The following is a 17,583-nucleotide window of genomic DNA, read 5'->3' on the forward strand; positions in this document are numbered from 1 at the left end:
TAAATAGATGAGTTATTTTAGGCATTGATTAAAATTGCTAATCATAATCAAAATGTAATTAATTAAATATGCTTATCGTAATTTAATTTGTATTAATGTAATGCAATAAGTTAAATGCGGTATTACTTTTTTGTTACTCTTGGTTGTTTTGTTACACTTAGTGATGGACTGTTTCGTTTGTGCGCTGTTAGTTTTTCTTCTGTTCTGGAATTTTGAGGTTGGAATTTCTAGACATTTAAAAAAGCACGTTTCTATTATATCTGTTTTAATACATCATATCATATCTTTCAAGTAAGTTATATTCTGTTTAATCATTTTAATCGTTTACAATTTTTTATATCTTAACATGTCTATTACCTTTATTAAAATTGTTTTTAAGCATATTTACTTTTATTTTTATATCGAATTAATAGAATGTCCCAAATTGTTGAAGATGAAGGTTTGTATTTATTTAGATGTGAATTATGCTACTGATTTATATTATTTTACGTAGTTAGTTCTTAAATATATGTGTATTTTTAGTTGCTGAATTACTAAGAAGTAAGTTTTGTTCTATTTTGTTATAATTAAATGTTATAAATTGCAGTTCGTATAGGTTTGTTGATTTAAACTAACTTTACAATAATAAAATGGTTTAGACGAAAATTTTTGTAAATTGATTCAATCCAGAAAGATTAAATATTTATTTTAATATTGAATTAATTAAAGAGGTTTAAGAAAGAATCGGCTTCAATATTTGCTTGCTTTTCTGTTTGGATGAAAATAGTATTATATGAGAAAGTAAGTTAAAAAGCATTTTTAATTTTTTAAAAAGGAAAAGAATTACTTTTTAATATTTCTGTTTTTAATGAAGTAGGTTTAAAATTTCAGATTTTAAAATCTTATATTTTATAATCTTAAATACTTTTAATTATTTAAAAAATATATCTATGTTGAATTACACCAGGTTGTAGAAAATAGTTATAGTTTAATGTTGAGGTTGTAGACTGTTAGAGCTGATTAAATAGATTAAAGATCTATTTAATTTATTTAATAACCTACTACCAAAGTGAAAATTTACTATCAGTTGTTTGTTTGTTTTTCTGTTTAGTTGACAACAATGAAGAGAGAGGTAGTAAGTTTAAAAGGATTTTTCATTTTTTTATAAAGTAACTAAAATGTTTTTTAAAATATTGTTGCTGACTTAAAAGTAAAACAGTAAGCTTTTATAATTTTATACAATAAGCTTAAGAACTTAGGTAATACTTAAAATTATATTGTCAATAATAAAGAGAAGAAATTTAAAATTCTCATTAAGACAGCTTCTTATTATTTTACATAAAAGTTAGTTTAATTAAAATTTATTTTCTTTAGTTGATCAAGAGAGAGCTAATAAAGGTATTAGTTACATTAGTTTAGTGAATTTATTTTTAAAAAGTTAAGTAGATATTTTAACGTCTATACATTTAAGTGCTTTTATTGTTAAGACACAGAATTGAAGACTGAAATAAGTCAGTGTTTTTGCTATTAGATAATTGTTAATAGGAATTTGTTTATTAGTACTGTCACTGGAATTTTAAAACTTCAAGTGCTTAAGCTTTATTTTCTTTTTTCTTTTAGGAGAGTTGGAAAAAAAACTAAGTATGAATTATATGATTATTATAGTTAAATAAATAAAGCACGTGTATCTGTACACTCAGAAGTCTAAGTCAGTTGTCAAATTTTAGAAATTGTCCAGGAGAGTAAATAGTAAAGTAATTAGTCTTCGTTGGCTTATTCTTGATGGTTAAATTTATGTTATGTTTTTCGTGTTTTATTTAATTTGTCTTGAGGCACATGAAATGTAATTTTGACAAAAATTAAAAGTTAAATAAAAAAAGTGAAAAGTCATATCTGGACTACAGACGTCTTTCCTTTGAACATTGTGGGGACACCAGACCTTATTTATGGGGGACACCAGACCCTATATATATATATATTGACCAAACTGTGTTTCACATTGTTGCAGGAAAACAGTCTTTATAGCTATGTAGATACTGAAAAAACTAAAAAGGTCTCATACATAACTCATTTTCACAAAAAACTGGATAACCGACCATTGTCTTCTGAGGTACAGATATTAAAATTTAAAGTTTATTTTAGTTTTTTTAGTATAGTTTGGTTTAGTTTATAGTTAATTTTAGTTAGTTTTTGTTAGTTTTAGCTTCAGTTATCTTTTTTCTTACTTTAGACAACTTCATGGAAGAAATGAGGTGAATAGGTAAAAAGAAATTATAATTATATATTTATTTATATGTAAATATTATTCTATCAATTATTCTGAGGTATATTTTTTGTCATTAGTGTCTGGTAGAAGCATAACTGGTAGGGCTGTGTTTTAAATTTTATATATTTTTTATGGAGAAATATGTGCAATAGATGAAAGAATTATCTAATATAAACATGACATTTTTAAACTGTTTACATTTTACTCATATTTTTATTAAAATTAAATTTCTCACAAGTTTAACCCTTTTTAATTTACTTTTTTTATTATTTTTAGCATCCTCTTTATCCTGTGAAAATGGTGAGGTTATGCTTTATATTTTGATTAGAAAAAATTGTAAATATTTTTAAATTTTATTATATCCTTCTATTTGTAATTTTAGAGTTGTTATCATTTGAGGAATATGAAAGATATCGCTCTCAACACCCAGGGCCTCTCTCGGAGAGGTCCTTCAATAAGTAATGAAGTAATGGCGGTATGGGTGAGCCATCCTTCAAATGGAGGGCTCATCCATACCGGGGTGTTGGGAGACACGGAAGAAAAAACAGCAACCAAAAGGTAGTAAATGTCTTGTATCAGTGAAGATATTTATAACTTTTTTGTTGCTGCTTTTTCTTCATTGATTTTTTTTTTTTTTAATTTGTAATTTTTGTTTATAATATACTGTTGTATATTTTGTTTTTCTTTGTCTTTTTTAATTGAAATTTTATTTGTTTTTCACCAATTAAACTTAAATATAGTTAAATTGATTCACTACCCAATCATCATAATATGATGCTACATTCTATTTGTTAAAAATAATTAATTGGTGGTTTAATTTATTGAAAACACTGCTTTTAAAATTTACTATAAGCTAAGATTATTTAGCTATATAAATGCAATTTATTTATATCTCTATTTGATTTTTTATCTTTAATGTTTTTAGTTTGGCTCCTTTTTTTAATTAAAATATTTTAAATCTATTGAAATGTCTTTTAAATTTAACTAAAGTTTACTAAAAGCCAACGTGAAATAACGTCATAAAACAATACCAACAAGCTGCATCATGACAGGAGTTTAAGTATGACAACAAGCTACCAAAAAGCAGGTAAATTGTTTTCCGTTTTTTTTTTTTTTTTTTTTTTTCTTTTATGTCTAATTATCTGTTACAATTTTTATTTTAAGTTTGTCATATGACGCATTAACGCAATATAAAAGATCAAAGTTTACATATTTTTTACAATTTGTTATACACATGATTGATTGTAAATTAACTTTTTTTTGTTTGAAACGTATTTATACACAATTGCTTAGTTATTTATTATGAATTTATTAAGTTGTGTGCATTTATCGTTTTAAAGACAATTTCCTTTTTTAAAGAAACATGTATCAAGGGGATACCAAAAAATTAATAACTCATGAATAATTACGTTCACTTCATATTAATCTTACTAATTAAAGTTCATGTTATAAAAAATATAACAAGAATTTAGCTTTACTTTTTCATCAATTTAAAGCATGATGAAGTGTTATTATTTTGTGTCAGTAACTAAAAACGTATTGTGTTGAACTTAGTAATGTCTAGGAAAATGGTTCTGCCATACACTGATATGACCTATTTCAGTTGAAAATTACTCAAATAACGTTAAATCATTGGTAAATTAGTTTATTTTAATTTTGCAGATGGTTTGATTTTTTAATTTGAAGGCGTTTTTCTTACATGGTATTAGTTAAGGTTTCGCAACTTTAAATTGTGCGCATTTCATTTTTCCAATTGCATTGCAATGTTTATTTTGTCTTACTTGATTCATTTGTCAACAGTTTGACAAACAAAAATTGAAACAATAAAAGTTAAAACATAATTTACTTATATTTAAAACTAACTGTTCCCAAAACTAAATGATTTGCGCGTTCTTTTGTTGTTCTATAGAACAGCAAAAGAATTTAAAAACTTAAAATCTATTTTTTTTTAATTAAAAAGTTTTTAACTCAGCACATTTTGTCTTTTTTAGTCAGTTTTAGCTTATGCTCTTATAGCACACGACTCAGTGGGCCAGAATGGCCAATTTTGAGACAAAATTAATAGCTAATTTAATAGTAGTACTATATTCACTATTTTTGGCATGAGTACCAATATAAGGCTTGAGCTTCTTATGAAGACGTTATTTTTTATTTAGTTGCTATGGATACCTATTTTTTTGCATAGCAGCAACCTACTTTTGTAGTTGTAGATTTTTTATATGTGCTATTTACACTAAAATTGGCATGAGCACCAGTGTAGGGTCTGTGCCTCTTATTAAGATGTTATTTTTTATTTAGTTGCTATAGATACCTAATTTTTGCATACTAAAAACCTACTTTTTGTGGTTTGCAGATTTGTTATGTGTGCTATATACACTAAAATTGGCATGAGTACCAGTGTAAGATCTGTACCTCTTATTAAGGTGTTATTTTTATTTGGTTTGCTATGGATACTTAATTGTTGCATAGCAACGACCTACTTTTCGTAGTTGCAGACTTGCTATGTGTGCTATACATACTAAGTTTGCCACGAGCACCAGTGTAAGGTCTACGCTTCTTATGAAGGAGTTATTTTTTATTTGGTTGCTATGGATACCTATTTTGGCGTAGCGTTTACGTACTTGTGTCATATATACTGTATTTGGTATTAATACGAGGTATGCATTTTATATTATGATATTAGGTTTGGTTGCTATGGATATCTTATTATGCATAGCAGCATGCTTTTTATAGTGACAATCAACTTTATACAAATTCTTGACTTATTTATTGCAAATTATTAATGCTCTGGTGTTCCAAATAAATATATGTGGGAACTTTTAATTTATCTTAATTATAAAATACTGACAATTTTAATTTGCAATGCATAAATTTGAATTTTAATAATAATCAAAGCAAGAAACCAAAATTTGGCATGTAAAAATCCATAAGAACATCTAAACACTGTTTTTTAACAATTGCAGAACACCTTCTGGTAAAACCTTCTTCTTAGTACTAACTATTGTTTTTAGTGAAGAAATGACTGGATCACTAGAGCAAAATAATCGCTTAAATAAATCTTCACACTTGCGTGTAAAATGCTCACGATACTTTTTAAATCTTTATTCCGGGCCTCTATAGTTGTTGATTACATGACCTTACCAATTGTTGTTGATTACTCTATAGAGCCCAATTGGTGAGGTCATGTAATCAACAACACTGGTAGCATGAACTAACATTTTGTGAATGCTATTATAAATTACGAGTGTAAATTATTTTCAATCGGCAAATACAATACTAAAAAAACAAAAAAAAAAAAAAAAAAAAATGCTCTGCGGCATATAGTACCATGGATAGCACTCCAAGTAAAACCTAGCTGTATGTGTACAGTATTCCCTGAATAAATCTGCATCAAGCTCAAAATTTTCTATTAAAGTTGGTCAATTAAAATTATTACGTATACGTGGTACGTGATGAAAGTCACGCATTCATTTATGGTTTTTAATGACTATTGTAGTTTTATAATTGTCATGGGAATTATAACTTTGTATTTATATACGATTTTATGCAATAGAAGAGAAGGTTGAAAAACGATCAGATAGTTGTTTTTAATATATTGTTTTTTATATGTATATATATATATATATATATATATATATATATATATATATATATATATATATATATATATATATATATATATATATATATATATATATATATATATATAAACAAATACAAGAATGCATCAAGCTATTTCGGCTATTATGCCACCAGTATTTGATGGCAACCATCAACGGTTTATCCGTCAACTGCGAACATATATTGCAGCAATATATTGCATTAGAAGATCTATGCTTGCCGGCATACCCAAAAGACGATTCAGTGACTTACAAAGAGATCGAGGAAAACATTTTGAAGCTTTTTAAACCAAAGTCATCGTTAATACTACGCTTTGAATTTGCAACAGTTAAAAAAGCAAGTAAGGAGAGTGTGACGGAATTTTCACGACGGATTGCAAGAGCTGCTGAAGGATGCAAATTTACGGATAGAGATGACAGGATGCGCGACCAATTTATCACTGGCTTTAACGATGGAGCTACGATCAAACGGCTATTACTGGAACCTGAAGAACATACATTTGCAAAGGCTGTTGAGGTTGCTGTTACTTTGGAACGAGTGATTCAAGAAGCCCGACAGTTGGATGGTTCCGATAATGTGATGGTTGCAGCAACATCGCTACTTCCCCAAACAACTAGTTTTGCCGGAACAAATAAAATAACATGTTTTAATTGTGGGAAATTTAAACATTATGCACGGGACTGCGACGTAAAATGCAAGAACTGTTCACACAATCATCGAGTCAAAGACTGCATCAAACGATTGCAAGGTGTAAATTGAAAAAGTAGAATTTGGAAATAATGGCATCTAGTATTCTCCCTGAAACGGCGCACAGTGGGACGAAATCCCGATTTCGTGGCTAAAAGTCAAATTTTTGAGTTTTATATTTTCGTCTTTTTACGTTTAGATCTTGTTTACAGATTGTCCTAGAACAAAATTCCAAACAGGGCAGGTATATACCTGCTCTAGGGTGGCCTGGGCGTCAGTTGACATTTAGCCTCCGTTCGGTACGCACTAAACAAGTGGGCACGTCGAAAAATTCTTGCCTGTTTTAAAGTGCTGTTAAACTGAAGAAACTATTTCAATTGGAATTCGGCAAAATGGAATCACTTTCTGAAGGCATGCAAAATATATGGTTATGCACTGTTATTGCTAATTTTAATTTTTTTCATATTTAAATCGCGCGACAAGTAAACATAAAAAATTGTAAATTTTTTATCTGAAATCGATTTTCTAATGTCGTTTTAAAAATTTAACCGCGGTTATCCACCTTCTTTTGACAAGGAACTGATCGTGTATAGTGTTAAATATAACATATTAAAAAACTGGCTGCCATTGAGTGCCATTTTAATAATGAGACTAGTTTTTATGGAGGAATGCGTGGTGCGACATTAAACTATGTTAATAGATTAATGTCGCATCACGCATTAATGGTCATGGAAATAGTGAATTAACATTATTTAATAGCACTAATTACATTTTAATGCAATAATTTTTTATTTTAAATATATGCTTTAAAAGTTACTTCTCATTCCGTTTTATGATAATCTCAAAGTTTTATAAAATAGTCCTCAAAGAACTTTCTGCAGTTATTACTGTATTTTTTTTTACAGAGTCCTCCAAATCTTCAAATATGGAATTTTCAAAAAAAGATATATTCTTTATGGTGAAAGACAGTTTAAAAAATGAATATAAATTCATCATTGATGTTTTGACAGATGCAATTTTCAAAAAACGGAACATATGATACAAGTAGGCGAGGATGAAATGTCATTATCACAGTTATTTTCAAATTTTTGATCGAGATGGAGAGCAGCAGGAAGATAGGAAGATTTTTTTCTGAAAAAAAATGAAGAATGGTTGAAGGGCACCGTACAATTTTCAAAATTATCCAGTACTGAATGCACAACACCTGAGAAGATTGTGAAGAGTGATAATAAAAAAGGAACATGTGGGCGACCTTCGCAATCCTTTGCTTCATCTATTGAAAGATCAAAGAGGCGAAAGACTCAAGAAGTACGTTCTACTTTTTCTACAGAAGAATTGGCATATGCTGCTCAAATGAGTTTAAGGACTTCTGGTCAAGTACATGCTGCTCAAGTTGTTAAAGATGTCACATTAACAAGCCCAACAAGAGCCTCAAAATATATATCCGCTGTTAGTTCACAAAATGAAGTACCTTTAACCCCAGATGAAGCACTTGCTTTAATGATCGAAAAAGGAGAATCAAAGCACTCTTATCAAATATCAAGAAATGTAGCTAGACCACATAAATGCAAATTATACCCATCATACCTTGAAGTAGAAAAATCAAAAAAACGTTGTTATCTATCAGTTGTGTACACAACTGTTAGTGAGTCGTGCGCACAGATTGAACTACAGGCTTTACTTGATCATACCACATCTAGAATTATACAACTTCAGGCTGATGTCATTGATACTCTAAATCCGGAAATTCTGCAAAAATTAGAACTTTACTGTAAATGGGGATATGATGGAAGCAGCGGTCAAAGTGTTTATAAACAAAAACTTACTGAGATTCGAAAATCTGATGAAAGCATTTTTTATACTTCTCTGGTACCTTTACAATTAATACACAACAACTACGAGACGGGTGAAGCAACTATTGTGTGGAAAAATCCTAAACCATCATCTCCGCGATTCTGCAGACCAATACGATTGCAGTTTGTACATGAAGATGCACAGTCAACATTGAAAGAAGTTACCGACATTGTACTGCAGATTGAGGGTCTTGCACCATATGCTAATGAACAAAATGGAAAATCTATTTCAGTAACTTTTTGTATGTCATTTACGATGATAGATGATTAAGTCTGTAATGCAGTAACTGGTACCACTTCTACACAATGCTGCTTCCTGTCCAAAGCTTCCTCTAAAGAATTTAATGACATCATCAACATTATAAAAATGGACATTACAACAGATAATTTAAGATTTGGCATATCTACATTGCATGCATGGATTCGTTTTTTCGAGTGCTGTTTGCATCTGTCGTATAAGCTAACAACTGAAAAGTGGCAAGCTCGTCAAGAAGAAGATAAAAAGAATGTGAAAACACGTAAGGAAGAAATACAGACCCAATTTAGGATAAAACTGGGGCTTTTCGTAGATCGACCAAAGCCAGGATATGGAAACTCTAACGAAGGAAATACAGCGCGCCGTTTTTTTTCCAAAATGCTGCTATATCTGCTGAAATAACAGGAGTCGATGAAAAATTAATTCACCGATTTCATGTTATTTTTCAGGTAATTTCGAGCGGGTTTGATATAGATGATGAAAAATTCAAAGACTATTGTGTAAATACCGCCCATTTATTTGTTGCTTTATATCCGTGGAATTACATGCCTACATTCTGTCCATAGAGCAGAAATTGTAAAGTATGCCCTTTTACCGATTGGACAACTTTCTGAAGATGCCCAAGAGTCACGCAATAAGAACATTAAAAACTTAAGATTACATCATTTAAGAAAATGCTCAAGAGAATCGAATATGAGAGACATTTTTTATAGGCTCTTATTAACATCAGATCCATTTCTCTCGAGCATCAGAAAATTGCCCCAGAGACCGGTAAAATCTCTACATCAAGAAGCTATACAATTGTTAAAACAACCTGAAGTCACCAGACAAGAGACAAGGAACGATTCCGATTTAGATACAAGTGGTTCAACATCAGATTCCGAATCGAATGATTCGAACATTGATGAATATGACATACGTGATTTTTGTTACTAGGATTAAAGAAACAATTTTTTTACATATATGAGAGTTAATCTTTTACCAATTTAAAAAAAATAATAAAATTAAAATTACAAATTTCTGTTTTTTTATTAATAGTTTAAATTTGAAAATAATTTTGCAATGTTTTTGGTCTAATTTAATTCCTGAATCATTAGAGCAATGACCTTGAAAACCAAACTACATGAGATTTCATATTTTCAACGTATGAACAGTTTTGGCCGCCATATTGGAGCCGCCATTTTGAATTTTTTAAATCTGACCTCAGATTCCTAATCAGCGACCTCGAAAACCCTTATGTAGGTAATTTGGGAATTTTGGCCTCAAAATCAGGATTTCGTCTTACTGTGCGGCGTTGCCATCATTAAAAGTTAAAATAAACGGAATGTTCCGAACAGCATTAATTGATTCTGGATGCTCAATTACAGTGGTTCATGCTAAATCTACATGTGGACTTGTTTCAAAAAGTGAAAAATTCATCATAACTTTTGGAGGAACAGTGCAGGTACTAGGTGAAATGGTAATCAAATTGAAAATTAATGGAATATATTGGATGGTTATTTCGTTAATTATAAAGGACAAACCATTCGGGTTTGATTTGATTTTTGGAATGGATGTTATTGAAAAATTCGGAGGAGCCGTAATCTATGGTGATAAAAACCGTACCGTCCGAATGTAAGCATCTAACACGGCAAAATGTGGTGCAAATTATATAAGAAGTAAAGAGAACAAAATAAACGAAAAGAACAAAATAAACGAAGAGAACGAAGTAAACGAAGAGAACGAAATAAACGAAGATAACGAAATAAACGAAGAGAAAGAAATAAGCAAAAACAACGAAATAAAACATCAGGATTTTACGGCAAAGTTCGATGGAAAAAAGTGGACGGCATCATGGAACTGGAATAAAGAGCCCGCAATTAATAACACTATCCGCGAATACAAGATGAGCGAAGAGCATGAACGTAGTTACCAAAAAGAAATAAATGAATGGATCAACTCTGGCATTCTTGTGCCGTATAATGAGCAAGCATTGGGACCACCTAAAGTATTGATACCGCTCATGTGTGTTGTGCAAAAAAATAAAGGTAGAAAGATACGTCCAGTGGGAGACTTCCGAGCTCTCAACAAATTTGTAAATTGTCACACAGCAAATGCCGACGTTTGTCAAGAGAAACTGCGTCGTTGGAGGAAAATTGAAAGTGCAAAAATTCTTGATCTTAAGAAAACCTACCTTCAAATTTACATTGACAAAAAACTGTGGCCGTATCAAACTGTGATTATAAATGGGGAACGGTATTGTTTCACCAGAATGTGTTTTGGCATCAACGTGACTCTAACAACGTGCTCAATATGAATTCTATTGTGAAGAAAGCATGTGATAATTACATTGATGATATATTTGTCGACGAAAGTGTAGAAACAGCTGAAAATGTAGCGAAGCATCTTAAGAAATTTGGGTTGCAGTGTAAACCTCCAGAAGACCTAGAAAAAGGACGTGTTTTAGGTTTGAGAGTCGAACGAAATAAAAATGGGGAACTCATATGGAAGCAACACAATGTAGTACAATTTGAATCTTCAAATGCAGTCACACGATCACAGCTGTTTAGCAATTTAGGTAAACTTATTGGACATTACCCGGTGGCAGGAAGTTTGCGTTTATAAGCTTCATACATCAAAAGATTAGCAGGAAATGTTCCATGAAATGAGTATGTTTCTGAAGATTGCAAAGAAAAAATGAATGAGTTGCTTCACCGTTTGGAAAAAGAGGACTCGGTTGGTGGGAAATGGCTGGTACCAGTGAATGGAAAAGCTGAGCTTTACAGTGATGCATCATCCATAGGACTGGGTGTAGTTCTTCTAAAAGGAGGAGTAGTTATTTAAGATACAGCATGGCTACGATCGATGAGTGATACGCACCTTATTATTATAAGTGAACTTAATTTGATACTTCAAGGGTTAAATTTAGCCAGTAAATGAGATATAAAAGAACTCACAGTATACAGTGATAGCAAGAGCACCGTAGGATGGTTAAACGCAGTTGTAAAGGAAGAATATCGCGTGAAGACTCGGGGAAATTCTCAATTGTTAGTACAACGACGGTTGAATACAATAAAGGAAATAGCAAAAGATATTAAGATTATTGTACAATGGATTCCACCTGAGCTAAATCTGGCTGATCGACTTTCACGAATCCCTCAAAAATGGTGCAGAACAGTGTGTGCAACCGGATTAATCTAACAGAAAGACATATAGAAAGTTCACTCAATTGGTCATTTTGGTGTCGATCGAACATTGCAACTTTGTTTACGAAACAACCAGAATGTATCACGTAAGGAGGTGTCAACAGTAATTGCAAGTTGTAACCAGTGCAACTCCATCGATCCTTATTCCGTAAAATGGAAGCATGGTCAGCTGAGTATAAAGCAGAATTGGAATCGGGTTGCCCTCGATGTAACGCATGTAGGTGCAGAACTATACTTATCAATGATTGACTGCGGCCCATCACGGTATACAGTGTGGCGTAAACTGGTAACCAAAACAGCAGCTGAAATTATTGGAAAACTGGAAGAAATATTTTCCTTATTTGGACCGCCAGTTTGCCTTCTAATGGACAATGAATTTCGTTCACAGACGCTAACAAGGTTTGCTGACGAATGGGACGTTGATTTCGAATATCGAGTCGCTCATCGAGCTCAAGGCAATGGTATCGTTGAACACATACATAGAACAATTAAAAGAACAGCCGCCCACTCACGTTGCTCAATCGCTCTGGCAGTATTACTGTACAATGAGACGATATCATAAAACTGTAGTAAAAGTCCACCGCAGCAATTTAAGCAAAAACCAACGTCGTTTATTCCAGGTGTCGATACACGTAAGAAAGTTGAAAAATATGAAGTAGACAACATATTCAAGAAAGGTGACAATGTTTGGGTAAAATCAGCTTAAGGGACAAAGTGTGATCAGTCTTGGATACCTGGTATCGTACGGAAGCAATATACCTGGTCGTTTTACGTCGAAACCGCAAATAGGGTGTTACCACGACATATCTCACACTTGTGTCGCCGTATTCCAGACTCTCATAGTAAAAATGACTCATTAAACGATGGTCTTGATATACCAAAAGATAAAGTTGGTGACGGTAAAGGAAAATATAACGAGGACGCCGTTCAAGTTCGAAATGAGTCTCAAGAATGCAATGAACAAACGATAACGCGCTCCGGACGAATAATAAGTGTCCCACAACGATTAGACATATGAGTTAATTCACCAAGAGGGCATGTTCTATTAAAGTTGGTAAATTAAAATCATTACGTATACGTGGTAAAAGTCACGTAAATAAACGTGATGAAAGTCACGCATTTATTTATGGTTTTTAATGACTATTGTAGTTTTATAATTGTCATGGGAATTATAACTTTGTATTTATATACGATTTTATGCAATAGAAGAGAAGGTTGAAAAACGATCAGATAGTTGTTTTTAATATATATATATATATATATATATATATATATATATATATATATATATATATATATATATATATATATAAATAAACGAATACAAGAATGCAACACAAAACCACATGAAATACAAGTCAGAACAACATGGAGCATTTTTATAAGTTCAAAGTTAAGTCCTGTTATTTCAGAAAACAATTGCTCATTCTGAAAGGCTCTTCTGGAGGTGTTGCCATCATTAGATATTCCTGAGCCTCTAGCCTTAGGCCTATCGAAAATTAGTCCCATTTTCTCTTGAAATGTAAGTTGAATTTTTTTCTTTTGCACTTCAATTTGTTGCTTGTCAGCTGGTAATCTTAGAGACCATTTCTTGATTAACAATTTATAAGCAATGTGGATTAGGCATTCAAATGTTCGTATCCATGTAGTATCAAAATCCCATATTGTAAACCATTTTGAGTGTGCAACTTCAGAAACACCTGTAATAAATAAAAAACTGCATTTCAGACTTGGTCGGGAAGCGGGAGCGATCGCTTGATAAGATTCAGATGTTTTAAGTAATATCAAAATTAATAAAACATAATAAGCCTGACTAAATTTAGTCTGTTAACAGATTCAATTTTATTTATTTGAAAAACTTTAAACACCTTATCCTAATTATCAAGCAAATACTTCAGTATAAAATCGATTACTGACCACGGAAAGAATATTTAATTGCGAAAAACTGGCCAGGTTTTGTAGTCGTTTTGAGGACATTTAAGTTTATGTATGTCCGAAAAAAAAAATTGTTTTACGGGCATCCATGGAAACATATAAAAACTTGAATGTTTTCAAAATTCTTGGTGCTAAAGAATAAAAAGAATATTCGCAAACACTAAAAACCCGCCAAATCTACAAACAAACGAATTCTATTGGTTCAAAATATACGCTGACTAAGCGAGATAAAGTTCTTGAGTTTTCTGTTGAATTGTTTTAAAAATTGTATTATTCGGAACTTGTTGTGTAAATTTATTTCTAGCAATAATTGTTATAAGGATATCAAACGAACTATTAATTTAATTCTCTTGCTCATTCTCGGAGCCACATCTGCAAAGCTGTAAATCTTTAAAACTAATATATTTGTTTACAAAAATAATGTTTTAAATATATATTTCTTAAATTGTCAAAATTTTTGAATGTTTATTATGTATTATTAATTTCTATTAGCATATTCATACTTTTCTTTAAAAAGTATGTATTTTTTAAGTAAATGTAATTTTGTGTATCTGTTTTTTATTCTAATGTAATCTTTTAAAGCAACCCAGACGGCACATCTGGTTTTAATCTCGGAATTAAAACCCGTATAAACACGTGTTTGTTACGATCCAGGCGTAAACCAAAAACACGTGGATTTCACGGGAAGTTTAACTGGAGTTTTACACGTGTTTTCTAAGGTTTCAAACACGAGTTTTTTTATGTTTTAAATACGTGTTTTTGAGGTTTTAAACTCGTGTTTTATGAGGTTTTAAACTCGTGTTTTCTATAGTTTAAAACGGATTTATGGCATTAAATTAAGTTTCCAAACGGAAACTTTATTTAATGCCTTAAGTTAGTTCAGGCATAAGTTTTCCAAACTTATGCCTGAACTAACAGCTGCTCAGCACTGTTTAATGATAAACCAAAAATACGTAGGTTTTGTTAGACACGTTTATAGCTTTAAACATGTAAACCTTTTTTTATATATACTACATTATATTTACGACAATTTTGTTGTTTTATTTTTGTTTTTCAAGGTAAATTATTTTACAATAATACTACGAAGAAAAAATAAACGAAGAAATAAAAAACCAAATCATTAAAAATAAGCTAATAAAAGACGCTTGGCACATGGTTACCATACATAATATTTAATTTCGATTGATCGCCTCTTCCGTCATTATAAAATCTAAAATCGTATAACAATACGCTTTCGCATTTTTACAAACAATTCCAGTAGCATCGAATGCTCTTTTTAATTTTTCTTCAAAGTCGGGTCTTGAACTTTACTAATTCCTCAATTGAGGTAACCTGTTCAAAATTAATTTCATTCAAATCTTTATCTAAAAACTATTGCAGTAGCCCAAATTTCTTGATGATTCGATGGAAGAGTAAAATTGCTTTTTTCCTTACTAATCACGCTTGTTTGTGTCTGTACATTTAGACGGAATCGACCCTTCATTCTTCTTTTTTAAATTGTTTTTTAGAGCCACCTACTTCAACCTAAATAAGAGACGCCCTTTAAGAATTTATGAAACCCATTAAGAAACATAATTCATCAAATATACTATTGTACTTTTAAAATATTATAAACTTTTAAATTAAATGCAAATAAGTTATTACTTTGGAAAGACCCAGAAGCCCGAATATCCACAAGTATTTTCATAAGCATTTGTACCAGGATGTAAATCCTCTCTTAATTGATTTTTGCTTATAAATATAAAAATCTTTAAAAGTTGATTTGAAACCATCACATTTAGGTTTTGTTGCTTGTTAAAGTGCAAATATCCTGTTTTAAGATAAATTAGACTAATATACACTCAAATATAGGTAATAAATATAAATATAAGTTATACATAATATTTAAAAAAACCAAATGCACACATGCCCCCTGTTCATTATTAGTCACCTACCTTAATCAACATTAATATTATTATCTTTATTAAGTTTCTGAAGTCTTCTATAAATATATTGTCTTCATCTAGATTATGTGATAACGGTAAAACTCCTGAAAGATAAAATTTGCAAAAACAAAATTTACAAGAATTATTAGTGTCATTTTAAATTTTTTGAAGTTAAAGATAAATAACTAGAGTTTCAACACAAGTATTTTCTTTAACAGTTGTACCAGAATAAATATTTTTCTCATTGTCTTTTTCGCTGAACATGTGAAAAAATGAGTAGTTGATTTTTAGTAGAATTATTAAAATTATTTTAGTAGATTATAAGTAAGTAGAAGACTTATAGTAGAGTCTTTTCAATTTAAGTATTGTTGCTTATTAAAACCCACATATTCTGGTTTAAAAATGTTATATATATATATATATATATATATATATATATATATATATATATATATATATATATATATATATATATATATATATATATATATATATATATACACGCACAAACAAAACAAAAAAAGTTCAATATGTGCTAATGCATATCACTAGCCATAGCCTGCTTGATAATAGACCCTTACCTTTATCAGCAAAAAAAATATCATTTCTGCAATCAGATAGACTATGCAAGAAATTTTCTTGCTGGCTTCGGCTCATGCCATATTTTTTATACTGCTGACTCATTTTTTGTATCTTCTCAAACAATTAAAAATTAATTTAACATTTACATAATAATTTTCAAATATAAACAATTCATTTACAGATAAGTAAAGTTACTTACAGACAGTATTTTGCAACAAAGTATTACTAGATTTTGCTGTCAATATTGGTAGAGAAAATTTATTCCATGAAGCTAAGGTAGTATATTGGTGCAGCTTTGCAGCTCGAAGACAAATTTAAACATTCAGGAAATGAATTTCCAGCTAAGGCTGATCGATATTTTCCCATATATTCTTTCTATTATGCTGAACTTGTTCTTTTCATTTTTGTTAAATTATTATTATTAATAGGATATCTTATAGCATTTAGTACACACACATTTATATAGGAACAACACTTGTATTTTTCAAACATATAACATATATGTTTGAAAAATACTAGTGTTGTTATATATATACATACATATATATATATATATATATATATATATATATATATATATATATATATATATATATATATATATATATATATATTCATCGCAGAAATAAACACACATATACAGATACAAATACACACAAATATACATACGCCGAAATAAACACACATATGTGTGTATATGTGTATATATTACGTATACATAACATATACATTTATTTGTAAGTGTATGTATGTATGTATATATGTATATGTATATATATGTATATATACATACATATATATATATATATATATATATATATATATATATATATATATATATATATATATATATATTTATACATATATACATAATATATAGACTTATACATACACACATATATACATATGAATACATAAATAAACACATACATATTTTATATATATATTATACATACATATATAAAATATACATTGTATAAATTATATAGATACACAAGTATGTATGTATATATATATAGATACACGTGTGTATGTATATATATATAGATACACGTGTGTATATATATGTGTATATATATATATAGACACATGTATACACACGTGTATATTTATATATGTGTGTGTGTTTGTGTGTGTGTGTGGGTATATATATATATATATATATATATATATATATATATATATATATATATATATATATATGTGCATATAAATATATATATATATATATATATATATATATATGTGCATATGAATATATATATATATATATATATATATATATATATATATA

General features: G+C 29.8%; 1 long non-coding RNA gene across 1 annotated transcript; it reads left to right on the forward strand.

Moving 5' to 3' along the window:
- The first annotated feature begins 906 nt into the window (after nt 1-906).
- LOC136077625 (uncharacterized) lies at nt 907-3,530 on the forward strand. The gene is made up of 3 exons (XR_010637130.1): nt 907-2,545; nt 3,236-3,332; nt 3,410-3,530. It is a non-coding gene; the product is annotated as an uncharacterized LOC136077625 (long non-coding RNA).
- The last annotated feature ends 14,053 nt before the right edge of the window (nt 3,531-17,583 follow it).

The sequence above is a fragment of the Hydra vulgaris genome, chromosome 03 (assembly GCF_038396675.1).
Source record: "Hydra vulgaris chromosome 03, alternate assembly HydraT2T_AEP".
Classification (NCBI taxonomy): Eukaryota; Metazoa; Cnidaria; class Hydrozoa; order Anthoathecata; family Hydridae; genus Hydra; species Hydra vulgaris.